Source organism: Phyllobates terribilis, unplaced genomic scaffold (genome assembly GCF_046119375.1).
Source record: "Phyllobates terribilis strain yellow unplaced genomic scaffold, ASM4611937v1 Scaffold_4__5_contigs__length_816908805, whole genome shotgun sequence".
In the NCBI taxonomy this organism is placed as follows: Eukaryota; Metazoa; Chordata; class Amphibia; order Anura; family Dendrobatidae; genus Phyllobates; species Phyllobates terribilis.
Genome location: NW_027362764.1, coordinates 690,662,225 through 690,678,399, shown reverse-complemented (window position 1 = coordinate 690,678,399; position 16,175 = coordinate 690,662,225). Strand labels below are relative to the sequence as shown.

At 54.9% G+C, this 16,175-nt stretch overlaps 2 non-coding genes and 4 pseudogenes across 2 annotated transcripts; all 6 read right to left on the bottom strand.

Moving 5' to 3' along the window:
• Positions 1 to 6,661: 6,661 nt before the first annotated feature.
• On the bottom strand, positions 6,662 to 6,780 carry LOC141267786 (5S ribosomal RNA; annotated as a pseudogene).
• A 1,685-nt stretch (positions 6,781 to 8,465) lies between these two features.
• Positions 8,466 to 8,584, bottom strand: LOC141269272 (5S ribosomal RNA). The gene has a single exon (XR_012321490.1). It is a non-coding gene; the product is annotated as a 5S ribosomal RNA (ribosomal RNA).
• A 1,681-nt stretch (positions 8,585 to 10,265) lies between these two features.
• On the bottom strand, positions 10,266 to 10,384 carry LOC141268287 (5S ribosomal RNA; annotated as a pseudogene).
• A 1,688-nt stretch (positions 10,385 to 12,072) lies between these two features.
• LOC141266743 (5S ribosomal RNA) lies at positions 12,073 to 12,191 on the bottom strand. Its single transcript, XR_012320769.1, has one exon. It is a non-coding gene; the product is annotated as a 5S ribosomal RNA (ribosomal RNA).
• Positions 12,192 to 13,902: 1,711 nt separating this feature from the next.
• Positions 13,903 to 14,021, bottom strand: LOC141267840 (5S ribosomal RNA; annotated as a pseudogene).
• A 1,685-nt stretch (positions 14,022 to 15,706) lies between these two features.
• On the bottom strand, positions 15,707 to 15,825 carry LOC141267439 (5S ribosomal RNA; annotated as a pseudogene).
• Positions 15,826 to 16,175: the final 350 nt, after the last annotated feature.

The following is a 16,175-nucleotide window of genomic DNA, read 5'->3' as shown; positions in this document are numbered from 1 at the left end:
GGACAGACAAGATACAGGAGCGGGTCTAGGTAATCGGCCCCTAGAAGGCGGGAGGAACAGGCTAGGAGCGTGTTCAGACAGGTCAGACAAGATACAGGAACGGGTCTAGGTAATCGGCCCCTAGAAGGCGGGAGGAACAGGCTAGGAGCGTGTTCAGACAGGCCTGGAAATACAGCCTCCAGGATAGGCAGACAAGAGAACACAGAACGGGACCTGGCACCTTCAGAGTGCAAGCACACACTGAATGAAACACTATGCTCAGGCAGGAATAGATGGGAGCAGCTGAGCTATATACCAGGTGACAGACAGCAATAGGCTGAGGACGCACAAGGGGTGTGACCCACAGCAGGTACAAAAAGCAGGAAGTGATCGGGCGCCACCCTTAAGCAGCAGAAACAGACACAAACAGACAGCATGGAGGGAAGCCAGAGAGACATTCTGGACTGGAGATCAAGTGCGCGCTCTTGCACAGTGGGAGATGGACCACCATGCAAGGACGCCGCCAGGTATGTTACAGTACCCCCCCCCCTTACGCCCCCTCTTCTTCAGGCCTGCCAGAATCTTCCGCAGGGAATTCGAGGACCAGTCGTTCACTTCAAGGAGATCACTTCCACTGTCCACAGGAAAAACTGATCTCATCTGGTTAGCTAGGATGCTACCTCCTATCCAGCCATCCTCAGCAACAGACGAAACGGGTGGAGTACCAGGAACAGCACACAAGGAAGTCTCTCTCCACATATTTTCAGGTGGCACCCCAGAGGGTACAGGAGACAACTGGAAGTCCTTCACCGGGTTGGAGGGGGACAGAGACTTGGGGGTAATCTCTGCTTCGAGGTACATCTTGTCAAGCTCACAGGAAGAAATAGACGGGTTATCAGGTACATAATGAGGAAAAGTCACTGTCTCTTTGTTATCTGGTGGTACCCCGGAGAATTCAGGAAACAACTGGAGGTCCTCCGCCGGGTCAGAAGAGTGCAGAGGCTCAGAGAAAACATCTGCTTCAGAGTACACTAGGTCGGACTCACTGGAGGAAGCAGGCGAGGTATCGGGTACCGAGTATAGGAAAGTCTCTGTCCATTCACCACCAGGTGGCACCCCGAAGGGTTCTGGAGACAACTGGAGGTCCTCCACCTGGTCAGAGGGGTGTAGAGACTCAAGGGTAACCTCTGCTTCAGAGTACACAAGGTCGGACTCACTGGACGAAGCAAGCGAGGTATCAGATCCAGGATATAGGAAAGTCTCTGTCCATTCACCACCAGGTGGCACCCCGAAGGGTTCTGGAGACAACTGGAGGTCCTCCGCCTGGTCGGAGGGGTGTAGAGACTCGGGATTAACCTCTGCTTCGGAGTACACTAGGTTGGACTCACTGGACGAAGCGAGCGAGGTATCAGGTACAGAGTAAAGGAGAGTCTCTGTCCTTTCGCTACCAGGTAGCACCCCGAAGGGTTCTGGAGACAACTGGAGGTCCTCCGCCTGGTCGGAGGGGTGTAGAGACTCGGGGGTAACTACCACTTTGGGGTACCGATTGTCAGGCTCACAGGACGAAGCGGACAAAGTATCGAGTACCGAGTGTAGAGAAGTCTCTCTCCATTTGTCATCGAGTGGTATCCCGGAGGATTCAGGAGGCAACAGGGGGTCCTCCGCCAGGTAGTAGAGGTGCACAGACTCAGAGGTAACCACAGCTTTGGAGCATCCTTGGACATGCACACCGGTTAAAGTGGGTGAAGCATCTGATGCCGGGTGCAGGAAGTTCTCCTGTGTGGAGTCTGGATGGGCAGAAGTCTCTTCGGGCAGGAGAACCGGAGCACTACCCACGCACATTACCCGTTGGGGCTTCTCCGGGATACAGGGAGATGAAGCTTCAGTAGGGACTTCAAGGTTGGGGTGAGGAGGTCTCAGGGAGGACAGACCCTGGCGTGACGGCTTGCCTCTACGTCTAGCACGTCTGGACTGCCTCTTGAGGTTGGGAGATGTATTCCGGAAAGCGTAGTCACCCTGTGAAGATTCTGGGTGGACAGTAGTCTCATTGGGCTGGAGGACTATTGCGCTACCCACACACATTACCCATCGGGGCTGCTCCGGGATATTGGGAGGTGAAGCTTCAGCAGGAGCCTCCGGGTTAGGATCATCGAAGACCATTAGAAAGGCCACCAGGAAGGCCATTAGGTCCAGGAGGATCGGATCCTGTGTTTCATATAGGAGGTTGATCCATTCCAAGGCATCACCCGCCAGGTAAGACATAATGAATGCCACCTTAACCCGATCGGTGGGAAAACATAGAGGGTAGAACTTGAAGTGTAGCATGCATTGCTCCACAAATGCACGACTTTGTCTTGGATCCCCATAGTAACGTGGCGGATCCGCAGGAACGAGAGCAGATAGATCCATCTGGACGGGTGCGTAATTCGCCTGGAACTCAGCTGAGAAAAAAAAATAATTTTATTTATTTATTTTTAATGCATGTATTCGCTGGAAAACTTCTCAGAGAGCGAAGGCCGTGGGGCTCAACGGGAACCATGGCCTGAGCATGCTGTTATGCACACGCCCGGACTGACTGGCGTGTGCGGGTGTTGTGGTTCCACTGGACCATGGACCGGAGAGTGCCTGGAGGGGCGTGACTAAGTATCTGGCCGATCCGACCAAGGTGGCACGACGGCATACGACGCCAGTGCACCAGGGAGAAACCGGGCAGAGGGACCAGGTGCTACTCCAGGTCAAACTCCGGACACGGGGGTTGACCCACACTGGGATTACTGGAACAGGCAGGTTAGGCTGGCACAGACTGGTGGATGTAAGCAAACACGGCAGGTATGCAGATGGGTGGATACAGGCAAGTATGCAGGCAGGGAGGTACTGGCCGAAAGGACGGGCTGGAGCACAGAAAGGTTAAGACCCAGTAAAGACTGGGTCACAGAACCGCAGATGCGGTAGACAACCACAGCAGAGAGGGAATGCCCGAAGCGGTGGGCAAGAACAGAGCAGGACGGGGCTGCAGGAGCAGCGAGCACAAGCAGGGCAGGACAGGACTGCCGGAGCAGCGGGCAGAAGCAGGGCAGGACAGGACTGCCGGAGCAGCGGGCAGAAGCAGGGCAGGACAGGACTGCCGGAGCAGCGGGCAGAAGCAGGGCAGGACAGGACTGCCGGAGCAGTGAGCAAAAGGGTCAGAGCGGAGCAAGGCTGCCGGAGCAGTGAGCAAAAGGGTCAGAGCGGAGCAAGGCTGCGGAGCAGTGAGCAAGGAGTCAGAGCAGGCTAGAACCGCCGGAGCGGTGAGCAAAGGAGTCAGAGCAGGCTAGAACCGCCGGAGCGGTGAGCAAAGGAGTCAGAGCAGGCTAGAACCGCCGGAGCGGTGAGCAAAGGAGTCAGAGCAGGCTAGAACCGCCGGAGCGGTGAGCAAAGGAGTCAGAGCAGGCTAGAACCGCCGGAGCGGTGAGCAAAGGAGTCAGAGCAGGCTAGAACCGCCGGAGCGGTGAGCAAAGGAGTCAGAGCAGGCTAGAACCGCCGGAGCGGTGAGCAAAGGAGTCAGAGCAGACTAGAACCGCCGGAGCGGTGAGCAAAGGAGTCAGAGCAGACTAGAACCGCCGGAGCGGTGAGCAAAGGAGTCAGAGCAGACTAGAACCGCCGGAGCGGTGAGCAAAGGAGTCAGAGCAGACTAGAACCGCCGGAGCGGTGAGCAAAAGGGTCAGAGCGGAGCAAGGCTGCGGAGCAGTGAGCAAGGAGTCAGAGCAGGCTAGAACCGCCGGAGCGGTAAGCAAAGGAGTCAGAGCAGACTAGAACCGCCGGAGCGGTAAGCAAAGGAGTCAGAGCAGACTAGAACCGCCGGAGCGGTGAGCAAAGGAGTCAGAGCAGGCTAGAACCGCCGGAGCGGTGAGCAAAGGAGTCAGAGCAGACTAGAACCGCCGGAGCGGTGAGCAAAGGAGTCAGAGCAGACTAGAACCGCCGGAGCGGTGAGCAAAGGAGTCAGAGCAGGCTAGAACCGCCGGAGCAGTGAGCAAAGGAGTCAGAGCAGGCAAGGCTGAGTAGGGGGGACAGGGCTCTGTTCACACGGAACAGACAGGAAGGGAAAGGCAGAGCCAGACACCCACAGGGTACTTGCAGAGAAGTAGCGAGTGGACCACAAACTCACAAACGGGAGTACAGAGACAACAAGCAGGAGTTAGGTACGAGTTCAGACTCTGCAGAAAAAGGAAGGGAACGGACATAGAGGCAAAACAGGTAAAGGATAGGAGAGAGTTCAGACTGGAACTGAGTGTACGGAGGAGACCGACACTGCAGCGGAATACAGGAGCGGGTCTGGGAATACGGCCCCCAGAGAGGCAGGACGAACAGGCAAGGAGCGTGTTCAGACAGGACAGACAAGATACAGGAGCGGGTCTAGGTAATCGGCCCCTAGAAGGCGGGAGGAACAGGCTAGGAGCGTGTTCAGACAGGTCAGACAAGATACAGGAACGGGTCTAGGTAATCGGCCCCTAGAAGGCGGGAGGAACAGGCTAGGAGCGTGTTCAGACAGGCCTGGAAATACAGCCTCCAGGATAGGCAGACAAGAGAACACAGAACGGGACCTGGCACCTTCAGAGTGCAAGCACACACTGAATGAAACACTATGCTCAGGCAGGAATAGATGGGAGCAGCTGAGCTATATACCAGGTGACAGACAGCAATAGGCTGAGGACGCACAAGGGGTGTGACCCACAGCAGGTACAAAAAGCAGGAAGTGATCGGGCGCCACCCTTAAGCAGCAGAAACAGACACAAACAGACAGCATGGAGGGAAGCCAGAGAGACATTCTGGACTGGAGATCAAGTGCGCGCTCTTGCACAGTGGGAGATGGACCACCATGCAAGGACGCCGCCAGGTATGTTACACCCAGCAGCAGAAGCCGACCGGCAGGGGATTTCAGGTCCTCAGGCCCAGAAACCCGAAGGCACGGTCACACGCGTGGGACCAGCACCGCCATCGTGGAGCGGAAGCCATTAGAAGGCCCCGAGTCACCGGCCATACGGGTGAGCATCACACGGTACACTCAGGGACGTGGGCTACTTATATCCGCTTCTAGCAAGGTAGCCAGAAGAGTACAGTCAGTTTGGGAGGCCTACAACTCCGCCTGGCCAGGGGAGATCCCATCTGCTCAAGGACTGACCAGGCCCCGTTCACTAGCAAGTACTCCGGGAGGGTCTATCGTTGTTACCAGTAAAGACCCTGAATTACACCGCACCGTCTCTGAGTGGTTCCTGCTACCCCCATCATCCACATCTGCTGCCCTGAGGCCATACCCCTCCCGTTGGGGGTTATACCATCTACGCTGCACCATCCATCCACCGGCCTCAGCGGACTGTCCTGCAGCGGCAGCTCCATAGCTGCATTCAACGGGTGGCGTAGTCGTCCTGCATCTACCGCTGTTACATCGCCGCTCAGTTTGACTCCCTGGGCACGGACCGGGTCACCGCCACGAGACTACAACCCTCAAGAGCCGGCTCCAGGTAAGCTCCCGCGTGCGCAACGCAGCGCGACACAGGCCCAGGGGCGCGTCATTAGCTCCTGGGCAGCTGTCTGATTGGGTTAGTTACACAAGCTTCTTTGAAGAAGAAGACGTTACTTCTGCTGGCCCTCGTTAGGCGGTCGCCCTCTAAAACCATCCCCTGGGCAGCTGCTGAAAGCCTGGCCCCTTCACAGCGCGAGATGCTTTTAACGCCATCATTTGCATACGGCCGGCTGCGGGGTCAATAAGCACTCCTAGCCGTGGCAAGGAGCTCGGTGTGAGGCCTGGTAGAGGCGGCGGGGTTGCGTCCTTATCTTAGAGGTCTTGGGGGGCTTGGGAGGCTTGGGACTTCCAGCCTCTACTTTACGTAAGGTCGGTGTCCAGCAAGGCGCCACTCAATGCTAGCCGAGCTGGGCAAGATGGCAAAACGTCATCAAAATTGTCTACAATACCTGGTGTTCTCAGGAGGTGTCCCAACCAAGTATTTCCGAACCCATCTCTGCTTTGCTTCCGAGATCGGACGTATCCAAGGTGGTATGGCCAGTAGACGCTGCTTGGCCCATCGCCCGGCCAGCCTTCCTCAGGCTCGCGTGGGGACGAGAACTCTGGCCGTTCTGGGGCGGTCTCCGAAGGACCGATGCATAGGCTGTGCCGTCCCTATAGGTGTTGTTTGTTGAGCAATGAAGCACCTGCCGCATCAGATGTGTTTAAAAATGGCTCTGCGCAGGGTCTCCTGCAGGCTAAACCGTTCATCGCGGGGATGTGACAGAAAGAGCAAGCTGGACCCACAACTTGGGGTGGAGCGAAACGCCCAGGAGTGAATGAAGGAAGAGGGTGAGATGGTTGCGAGTGAATTTGAGCTGCTCTTCGGGGGGGTCGTGTGGCCTGCAAAGGTGTTTTGCTTGGGTTGTGCTGTAAACTGGCCTCCAGGTTACCGGTGGTTGCCTCCAGTCATGCGGGAGTCGCTGGTCCTGGTGAAAAGAAACCTAGTATTAAAAGTAAATAAGCAACAATGCTGGAGGCCCACGGTGATGAGAAGGATGCTGGTATTTTGCAAGGATTAAATAGCGCAAGAGAGAAAGCAAATGAAAAGAAGAAAGGAGCATGTGTGCGCTTGTGAAAAAAGGAATGGAAAAAAGGCATAGAGGAGAGTGACCCCTGCTTGTGGAAGTAAGAAAAAGCAAAAGCCTACAGCACCTGGTATTCCCAGGCGGTCTCCCATCCAAGTACTAACCAGGCCCAACCCTGCTTAGATTCCAAGATCAGACAAGATCAGGTGTGTTCATGGTGGTGTGCCCGTAGGCAGAGACAGGCCTCTCACTTGCTGCTTTTCCACTTTGACGTCCGGTTGCCGGCTGCCCTTTCCAGTGCTTAGTAAGACAAGGTGCTTTTGTGCTTTCCTTTCTCTTCACTTTTTTGCTGGCTCCTTAAAAAGGTCTTGTAGACAGAACGCCCCGCTCACAGCCGCTGAGCTCACTGATCGGCTGCCGCGCTGTCGACGGAACGTCAGCGTCGCGGCCAATGCCACAGGCCGGGAGCAGCGGCGAGACTCACCGGTAGACCTGGGTAGGGTGAGTAGAGCGCGGTTAGTTGCTTTCTAATAGCCTGCAGCCGGGGATAAACTTTTAATGAAAGGGAGCAACCCTTTTGACTGTCTGCAGCGCGCCGTACCTAGGAAGCGCACACTCACACACAGCGAGCATGCACAAGTTGCTCGCACGAGACCACATTCCCTATTTGCACCTGCAGCTTTTCCGCCACCATGCGTCAGACTCTCCTGCCTGTCTTATTATTATTTCAGGGCCTTAGCAGGAACCACCCCCTCAATTCCCTCCCGCTCCTTCCTAGCACTGAGGTTAGCTCCTGGGCAGCTGTCTGATTGGGTTAGTTACACAAACTTCTTTGAAGAAGAAGACGTTACTTCTGCTGGCCCTCGTTAGGCGGTCGCCCTCTAAAACCATCCCCTGGGCAGCTGCTGAAAGCCTGGCCCCTTCACAGCGCGAGATGCTTTTAACGCCATCATTTGCATACGGCCGGCTGCGGGGTCAATAAGCACTCCTAGCCGTGGCAAGGAGCTCGGTGTGAGGCCTGGTAGAGGCGGCGGGGTTGCGTCCTTATCTTAGAGGTCTTGGGGGGCTTGGGCGGCTTGGGACTTCCATCCTCTACTTTACGTAAGGTCGGTGTCCAGCAAGGCGCCACTCCATGCTAGCCGAGCTGCGCAAGATGGCAAAACGTCATCAAAATTGTCTACAATACCTGGTGTTCTCAGGAGGTGTCCCAACCAAGTATTTCCGAACCCATCTCTGCTTTGCTTCCGAGATCGGACGTATCCAAGGTGGTATGGCCAGTAGACGCTGCTTGGCCCATCGACCGGCCAGCCTTCCTCAGGCTCGCGTGGGGACGAGAACTCTGGCCGTTCTGGGGCGGTCTCCGAAGGACCGATGCATAGGCTGTGCCGTCCCTATAGGTGTTGTTTGTTGAGCAATGAAACACCTGCCGCATCAGAAGTGTTTAAAAATGGCTCGGCGCAGGGTCTCCTGCAGCCTAAACCGTTCATCGCGGGGATGTGACAGAAAGAGCAAGCTGGACCCACAACTTGGGGTGGAGCGAAACGCCCAGGAGTGAATGAAGGAAGAGGGTGAGATGGTTGCGAGTGAATTTGAGCTGCTCTTCGGGGGGGTCGTGTGGCCTGCAAAGGTGTTTTGCTTGGGTTGTGCTGTAAACTGGCCTCCAGGTCAGCGGTGGTTGCCTCCAGTCATGCGGGAGTCGCTGGTCCTGGTGAAAAGAAGCCTAGTATTAAAAGTAAATAAGCAACAATGCTGAAGGTCCACGGTGATGAGAAGGATGCTGGTATTTTGCAAGGATTAAATAGCGCAAGAGAGAAAGCAAATGAAAAGAAGAAAGGAGCATGTGTGCGCTTGTGAAAAAAGGAATGGAAAAAAGGCATAGAGGAGAGTGACCCCTGCTGGTGGAAGTAAGAAAAAGCAAAAGCCTACGGCACCTGGTATTCCCAGGTGGTCTCCCATCCAAGTACTAACCAGGCCCAACCATGCTTAGCTTCCAAGATCAGACGAGATCGGGCGTATTCAGGGTGGTGTGGCCGTAGGCAGAGACAGGCCTCTCACTTGCTGCTTTTCTACTTTGGCGTCCGGTTGCCGGCTGCCCTTTCCAGTGCTTAGTAAGATAAGGTGCTTTTGTGCTTTCCTTTCTCTTCACTTTTTTGCTGGCTCCTTAAAAAGGTCTTGTAGACAGAACGCCCCGCTCAGAGCCGCTGAGCTCACTGATCGGCTGCCGCGCTGTCGACGGAACGTCAGCGTCGCGGCCAATGCCACAGGCCGGGAGCAGCGGCGAGACTCACCGGTAGACCTGGGTAGGGTGAGTAGAGCGCGGTTAGTTGCTTTCTAATAGCCTGCAGCCGGGGATTAACTTTTAATGAAAGGGAGCAACCCTTTTGACTGTCTGCAGCGCGCCGTACCTAGGAAGCGCACACTCACACACAGCGAGCATGCACAAGTTGCTCGCACGAGACCACATTCCCTATTTGCACCTGCAGCTTTTCCGCCACCATGCGTCAGACTCTCCTGCCTGTCTTATTATTATTTCAGGGCCTTAGCAGGAACCACCCCCTCAATTCCCTCCCGCTCCTTCCTAGCACTGAGGTTAGCTCCTGGGCAGCTGTCTGATTGGGTTAGTTACACAAGCTTCTTTGAAGAAGAAGACGTTACTTCTGCTGGCCCTCGTTAGGCGGTCGCCCTCTAAAACCATCCCCTGGGCAGCTGCTGAAAGCCTGGCCCCTTCACAGCGCGAGATGCTTTTAACGCCATCATTTGCATACGGCCGGCTGCGGGGTCAATAAGCACTCCTAGCCGTGGCAAGGAGCTCGGTGTGAGGCCTGGTAGAGGCGGCGGGGTTGCGTCCTTATCTTAGAGGTCTTGGGGGGCTTGGGAGGCTTGGGACTTCCAGCCTCTACTTTACGTAAGGTCGGTGTCCAGCAAGGCGCCACTCCATGCTAGCCGAGCTGGGCAAGATGGCAAAACGTCATCAAAATTGTCTACAATACCTGGTGTTCTCAGGAGGTGTCCCAACCAAGTATTTCCGAACCCATCTCTGCTTTCGAGATCGGACGTATCCAAGGTGGTATGGCCAGTAGACGCTGCTTGGCCCATCGCCCGGCCAGCCTTCCTCAGGCTCGCGTGGGGACGAGAACTCTGGCCGTTCTGGGGCGGTCTCCGAAGGACCGATGCATAGGCTGTGCCGTCCCTATATGTGTTGTTTGTTGAGCAATGAAACACCTGCCGCATCAGATGTGTTTAAAAATGGCTCGGCGCAGGGTCTCCTGCAGGCTAAACCGTTCATCGCGGGGATGTGACAGAAAGAGCAAGCTGGACCCGCAACTTGGGGTGGAGCGAAACTCCCAGGAGTGAATGAAGGAAGAGGGTGAGATGGTTGCGAGTGAATTTGAGCTGCTCTTCGGGGGGGGTCGTGTGGCCTGCAAAGGTGTTTTGCTTGGGTTGTGCTGTAAACTGGCCTCCAGGTTACCGGTGGTTGCCTCCAGTCATGCGGGAGTCGCTGGTCCTGGTGAAAAGAAACCTAGTATTAAAAGTAAATAAGCAACAATGCTGGAGGCCCACGGTGATGAGAAGGATGCTGGTATTTTGCAAGGATTAAATAGCGCAAGAGAGAAAGCAAATGAAAAGAAGAAAGGAGCATGTGTGCGCTTGTGAAAAAAGGAATGGAAAAAAGGCATAGAGGAGAGTGACCCCTGCTTCTGGAAGTAAGAAAAAGCAAAAGCCTACAGCACCTGGTATTCCCAGGCGGTCTCCCATCCAAGTACTAACCAGCCCCAACCCTGCTTAGATTCCAAGATCAGACACGATCAGGTGTGCCCAGGGTGGTGTGGCCGTAGGCAGAGACAGACCTCTCACTTGCTGCTTTTCTACTTTGACGTCCGGTTGCCGGCTGCCCTTTCCAGTGCTTAGTAAGACAAGGTGCTTTTGTGCTTTCCTTTCTCTTCACTTTTTTGCTGGCTCCATAAAAAGGTCTTGTAGACAGAACGCCCCGCTCAGAGCCGCTGAGCTCACTGATCGGCTGCCGCGCTGTCGACGGAACGTCAGCTTCGCGGCCAATGCCACAGGCCGGGAGCAGCGGCGAGACTCACCGGTAGACCTGGGTAGGGTGAGTAGAGCGCGGTTAGTTGCTTTCTAATAGCCTGCAGCCGGGGATTAACTTTTAATGAAAGGGAGCAACCCTTTTGACTGTCTGCAGCGCGCCGTACCTAGGAAGCGCACACTCACACACAGCGAGCATGCACAAGTTGCTCGCACGAGACCACATTCCCTATTTGCACCTGCAGCTTTTCCGCCACCATGCGTCAGACTCTCCTGCCTGTCTTATTATTATTTCAGGGCCTTAGCAGGAACCACCCCCTCAATTCCCTCCTGCTCCTTCCTAGCACTGAGGTTAGCTCCTGGGCAGCTGTCTGATTGGGTTAGTTACACAAGCTTCTTTGAAGAAGAAGACGTTACTTCTGCTGGCCCTCGTTAGGCGGTCGCCCTCTAAAACCATCCCCTGGGCAGCTGCTGAAAGCCTGGCCCCTTCACAGCGCGAGATGCTTTTAACGCCATCATTTGCATACGGCCGGCTGCGGGGTCAATAAGCACTCCTAGCCGTGGCAAGGAGCTCGGTGTGAGGCCTGGTAGAGGCGGCGGGGTTGCGTCCTTATCTTAGAGGTCTTGGGGGGCTTGGGAGGCTTGGGACTTCCAGCCTCTACTTTACGTAAGGTCGGTGTCCAGCAAGGCGCCACTCAATGCTAGCCGAGCTGGGCAAGATGGCAAAATGTCATCAAAATTGTCTACAATACCTGGTGTTCTCAGGAGGTGTCCCAACCAAGTATTTCCAAACCCATCTCTGCTTTGCTTCCGAGATCGGACGTATCCAAGGTGGTATGGCCAGTAGACGCTGCATGGCCCATCGCCCGGCCAGCCTTCCTCAGGCTCGCGTGGGGACGAGAACTCTGGCCGTTCTGGGGCGGTCTCCGAAGGACCGATGCATAGGCTGTGCCGTCCCTATAGGTGTTGTTTGATGAGCAATGAAACACCTGCCACATCAGATGTGATTAAAAATGGCTCGGCGCAGGGTCTCCTGCAGGCTAAACCGTTCATCGCGGGGATGTGACAGAAAGAGCAAGCTGGACCCGCAACTTGGGGTGGAGCGAAACACCCAGGAGTGAATGAAGGAAGAGGGTGAGATGGTTGCGAATGAATTTGAGCTGCTCTTCGGGGGGGGGTCGTGTGGCCTGCAAAGGTGTTTTGCTTGGGTTGTGCTGTAAACTGGCCTCCAGGTTACCGGTGGTTGCCTCCAGGTCAGCCGGGAGTCGCTGGTCCTGGTGAAAAGAAGCCTAGTATTAAAAGTAAATAAGCAACAATGCTGGAGGCCCACGGTGATGAGAAGGATGCTGGTATTTTGCAAGGATTAAATAGCGCAAGAGAGAAAGCAAATAAAAAGAAGAAAGGAGCATGTGTGCGCTTGTGAAAAAAGGAATGGAAAAAAGGCATCGAGGAGAGTGACCCCTGCTTGTGGAAGTAAGAAAAAGCAAAAGCCTACAGCACCTGGTATTCCTAGGTGGTCTCCCATCCAAGTACTAACCAGGCCCAACCCTGCTTAGCTTCCAAGATCAGATGAGATCAGACGTGTTCAGGGTGGTGTGGCCCTAGGCAGAGACAGTCCTCTCACTTGCTGCTTTTCTACTTTGACGTTCAGGTGCCGGCTGCCCTTTCCAATGCTTAGTAAGACTAGGTGCTTTTGTGCTTTCCTTTCTCTTCACTTTTTTGCTGGCTCCTTAAAAAGGTTTTGTAGACAGAACGCCCCGCTCAGAGCCTCTGAGCTCACTGATCAGCTGCCGCGCTGTCGACGGAACGTCAGCGTCGCGGCCAATGCCACAGGCCGGGAGCAGCGGCGAGACTCACCGGTAGACCTGGGTAGGGTGAGTAGAGCGCGGTTAGTTGCTTTCTAATAGCCTGCAGCCGGGGATTAACTTTTAATGAAAGGGAGCAACCCTTTTGACTGTCTGCAGCGCGCCGTACCTAGGAAGCGCACACTCACACACAGCGAGCATGCACAAGTTGCTCGCACGAGACCACATTCCCTATTTGCACCTGCAGCTTTTCCGCCACCATGCGTCAGACTCTCCTGCCTGTCTTATTATTATTTCAGGGCCTTAGCAGGAACCACCCCCTCAATTCCCTCCCGCTCCTTCCTAGCACTGAGGTTAGCTCCTGGGCAGCTGTCTGATTGGGTTAGTTACACAAGCTTCTTTGAAGAAGAAGACGTTACTTCTGCTGGCCCTCGTTAGGCGGTCGCCCTCTAAAACCATCCCCTGGGCAGCTGCTGAAAGCCTGGCCCCTTCACAGCGCGAGAGAGATGCTTTTAACGCCATCATTTGCATACGGCCGGCTGCGGGGTCAATAAGCACTCCTAGCCGTGGCAAGGAGCTCGGTGTGAGGCCTGGTAGAGGCGGCGGGGTTGCGTCCTTATCTTAGAGGTCTTGGGGGGCTTGGGAGGCTTGGGACTTCCAGCCTCTACTTTACGTAAGGTCGGTGTCCAGCAAGGCGCCACTCCATGCTAGCCGAGCTGGGCAAGATGGCAAAACGTCATCAAAATTGTCTACAATACCTGGTGTTCTCAGGAGGTGTCCCAACCAAGTATTTCCGAACCCATCTCTGCTTTGCTTCCGAGATCGGACGTATCCAAGGTGGTATGGCCAGTAGACGCTGCTTGGCCCATCGACCGGCCAGCCTTCCTCAGGCTCGCGTGGGGACGAGAACTCTGGCCGTTCTGGGGCGGTCTCCGAAGGACCGATGCATAGGCTGTGCCGTCCCTATAGGTGTTGTTTGTTGAGCAATGAAACACCTGTCGCAACAGATGTGTTTAAAAATGGCTCGGCGCAGGGTCTCCTGCAGGCTAAACCGTTCATCGCGGGGATGTGACAGAAAGAGCAAGCTGGACCCGCAACTTGGGGTGGAGCGAAATGCCCAGGAGTGAATGAAGGAAGAGGGTGAGATGGTTGCGAGTGAATTTGAGCTGCTCTTTGGGGGGGGTCGTGTGGCCTGCAAAGGTGTTTTGCTTGGGTTGTGCTGTAAACTGGCCTCCAGGTTACCAGTGGTTGCCTCCAGGTCAGCGGTGGTTGCCTCCAGTCATGCGGGAGTCGCTGGTCCTGGTGAAAAGAAGCCTAATATTAAAAGTAAATAAGCAACAATGCTGGAGGCCCACGGTGATGAGAAGGATGCTGGTATTTTGCAAGGATTAAATAGCGCAAGAGAGAAAGCATATGAAAAGAAGAAAGGAGCATGTGTGCGCTTGTGAAAAAAGGAATGGAAAAAAGGCATAGAGGAGAGTGACCCCTGCTGGTGGAAGTAAGAAAAAGCAAAAGCCTACAGCTCCTGGTATTCCCAAGTGGTCTCCCATCCAAGTACTAACCAGGCCTGACCCTGTTTAGCTTCCAAGATCAGACAAGATCGGGCATGTTCAGGGTGGTGTGGCCATAGGCAGAGACAGGCCTCTCACTTGCTGCTTTTCTACTTTGACGTCCGGTTGCCGGCTGCCCTTTCCAATGCTTAGTAAGACAAGGTGCTTTTGTGCTTTCCTTTCTCTTCACTTTTTTACTGGCTCCTTAAAAAGGTCTTGTAGACAGAACCCCCCGCTCAGAGCCACTGAGCTCACTGATCGGCTGCCGCGCTGTCGACGGAACGTCAGCGTCGCGGCCAATGCCACAGGCCGGAAGCAGCGGCGAGACTCACCGGTAGACCTGGGTAGGGTGAGTAGAGCGCGGTTAGTTGCTTTCTAATAGCCTGCAGCCAGGGATTAACTTTTAATGAAAGGGAGCAACCCTTTTGACTGTCTGCAGCGCGCCGTACCTAGGAAGCGCACACTCACACACAGCGAGCATGCACAAGTTGCTCGCACGAGACCACATTCCCTATTTGCACCTGCAGCTTTTCCGCCACCATGCGTCAGACTCTCCTGCCTGTCTTATTATTATTTCAGGGCCTTAGCAGGAACCACCCCCTCAATTCCCTCCAGCTCCTTCCTAGCACTGAGGTTAGCTCCTGGGCAGCTGTCTGATTGAGTTAGTTACACAAGCTTCTTTGAAGAAGAAGACATTACTTCTGCTGGCCCTCGTTAGGCGGTCGCCCTCTAAAACCATCCCCTGGGCAGCTGCTGAAAGCCTGGCCCCTTCACAGCGCGAGATGCTTTTAACGCCATCATTTGCATACGGCCGGCTGCGGGGTCAATAAGCACTCCTAGCCGTGGCAAGGAGCTCGGTGTGAGGCCTGGTAGAGGCGGCGGGGTTGCGTCCTTATCTTAGAGGTCTTGGGGGGCTTGGGAGGCTTGGGACTTCCATCCTCTACTTTACGTAAGGTCGGTGTCCAGCAAGGCGCCACTCCATGCTAGCCGAGCTGCGCAAGATGGCAAAACGTCATCAAAATTGTCTACAATATCTGGTGTTCTTAGGAGGTGTCCCAACCAAGTATTTCCGAACCCATCTCTGCTTTGCTTCCGAGATCGGACGTATCCAAGGTGGTATGGCCAGTAGACGCTGCTTGGCCCATCGACCGGCCAGCCTTCCTCAGGCTTGCGTGGGGACGAGAACTCTGGCCGTTCTGGGGCGGTCTCCGAAGGACCGATGCATAGGCTGTGCCGTCCCTATAGGTGTTGTTTGTTGAGCAATGAAACACCTGCCGCATCAGATGTGTTTAAAAATGGCTCGGAGTAGGGTCTCCTGCAGGCTAAACCGTTCATCGCGGGGATGTGACAGAAAGAGCAAGCTGGACCAACAACTTGGGGTGGAGCGAAACGCCCAGGAGTGAATGAAGGAAGAGGGTGAGATGGTTGCGAGTGAATTTGAGCTGCTCTTCGGGGGGGTCGTGTGGCCTGCAAAGGTGTTTTGCTTGGGTTGTGCTGTAAACTGGCCTCCAGGTCAGCGGTGGTTGCCTCCAGTCATGCGGGAGTCGCTGGTCCTGGTGAAAAGAAGCCTAGTATTAAAAGTAAATAAGCAACAATGCTGGAGGCCCACGGTGATGAGAAGGATGCTGGTATTTTGCAAGGATTAAATAGCGCAAGAGAGAAAGCAAATGAAAAGAAGAAAGGAGCATGTTTGCGCTTGTGAAAAAAGGAATGGAAATAAGGCATAGAGGAGAGTGACCCCTGCTTGTGGAAGAAAGAAAAAGCAAAAGTCTACAGCACCTGGTATTCCCAGATGGTCTCCCATCCAAGTGCTAACCAGGTCCAACCCTGCTTAGATTCCAAGATCAGACGAGATCGGGTGTGTTCAGGGTGGTGTGGCCGTAGGCAGAGACAGGCCTCTCACTTGCTCCTTTTCTACTTTGACGTCCGGTTGCCGGCTGCCCTTTCCAGCGCTTAGTAAGACAAGGTGCTTTTGTGCTTTCCTTTCTCTTCACTTTTTTGCTGGCTCCTTAAAAAGGTCTTGTAGACAGAACGCCCCGCTCACAGCCGCTGAGCTCACTGATCGGCTGCCGCGCTGTCGACGGAACGTCAGCGTCGCGGCCAATGCCACAGGCCGGGAGCAGCGGCGAGACTCACCGGTAGACCTGGGTAGGGTGAGTAGAGCGCGGTTAGTTGCTTTCTAATAGCCTGCAGCCGGGGATTAACTTTTAATGAAAGGGAGCAACCCTTTTGACTG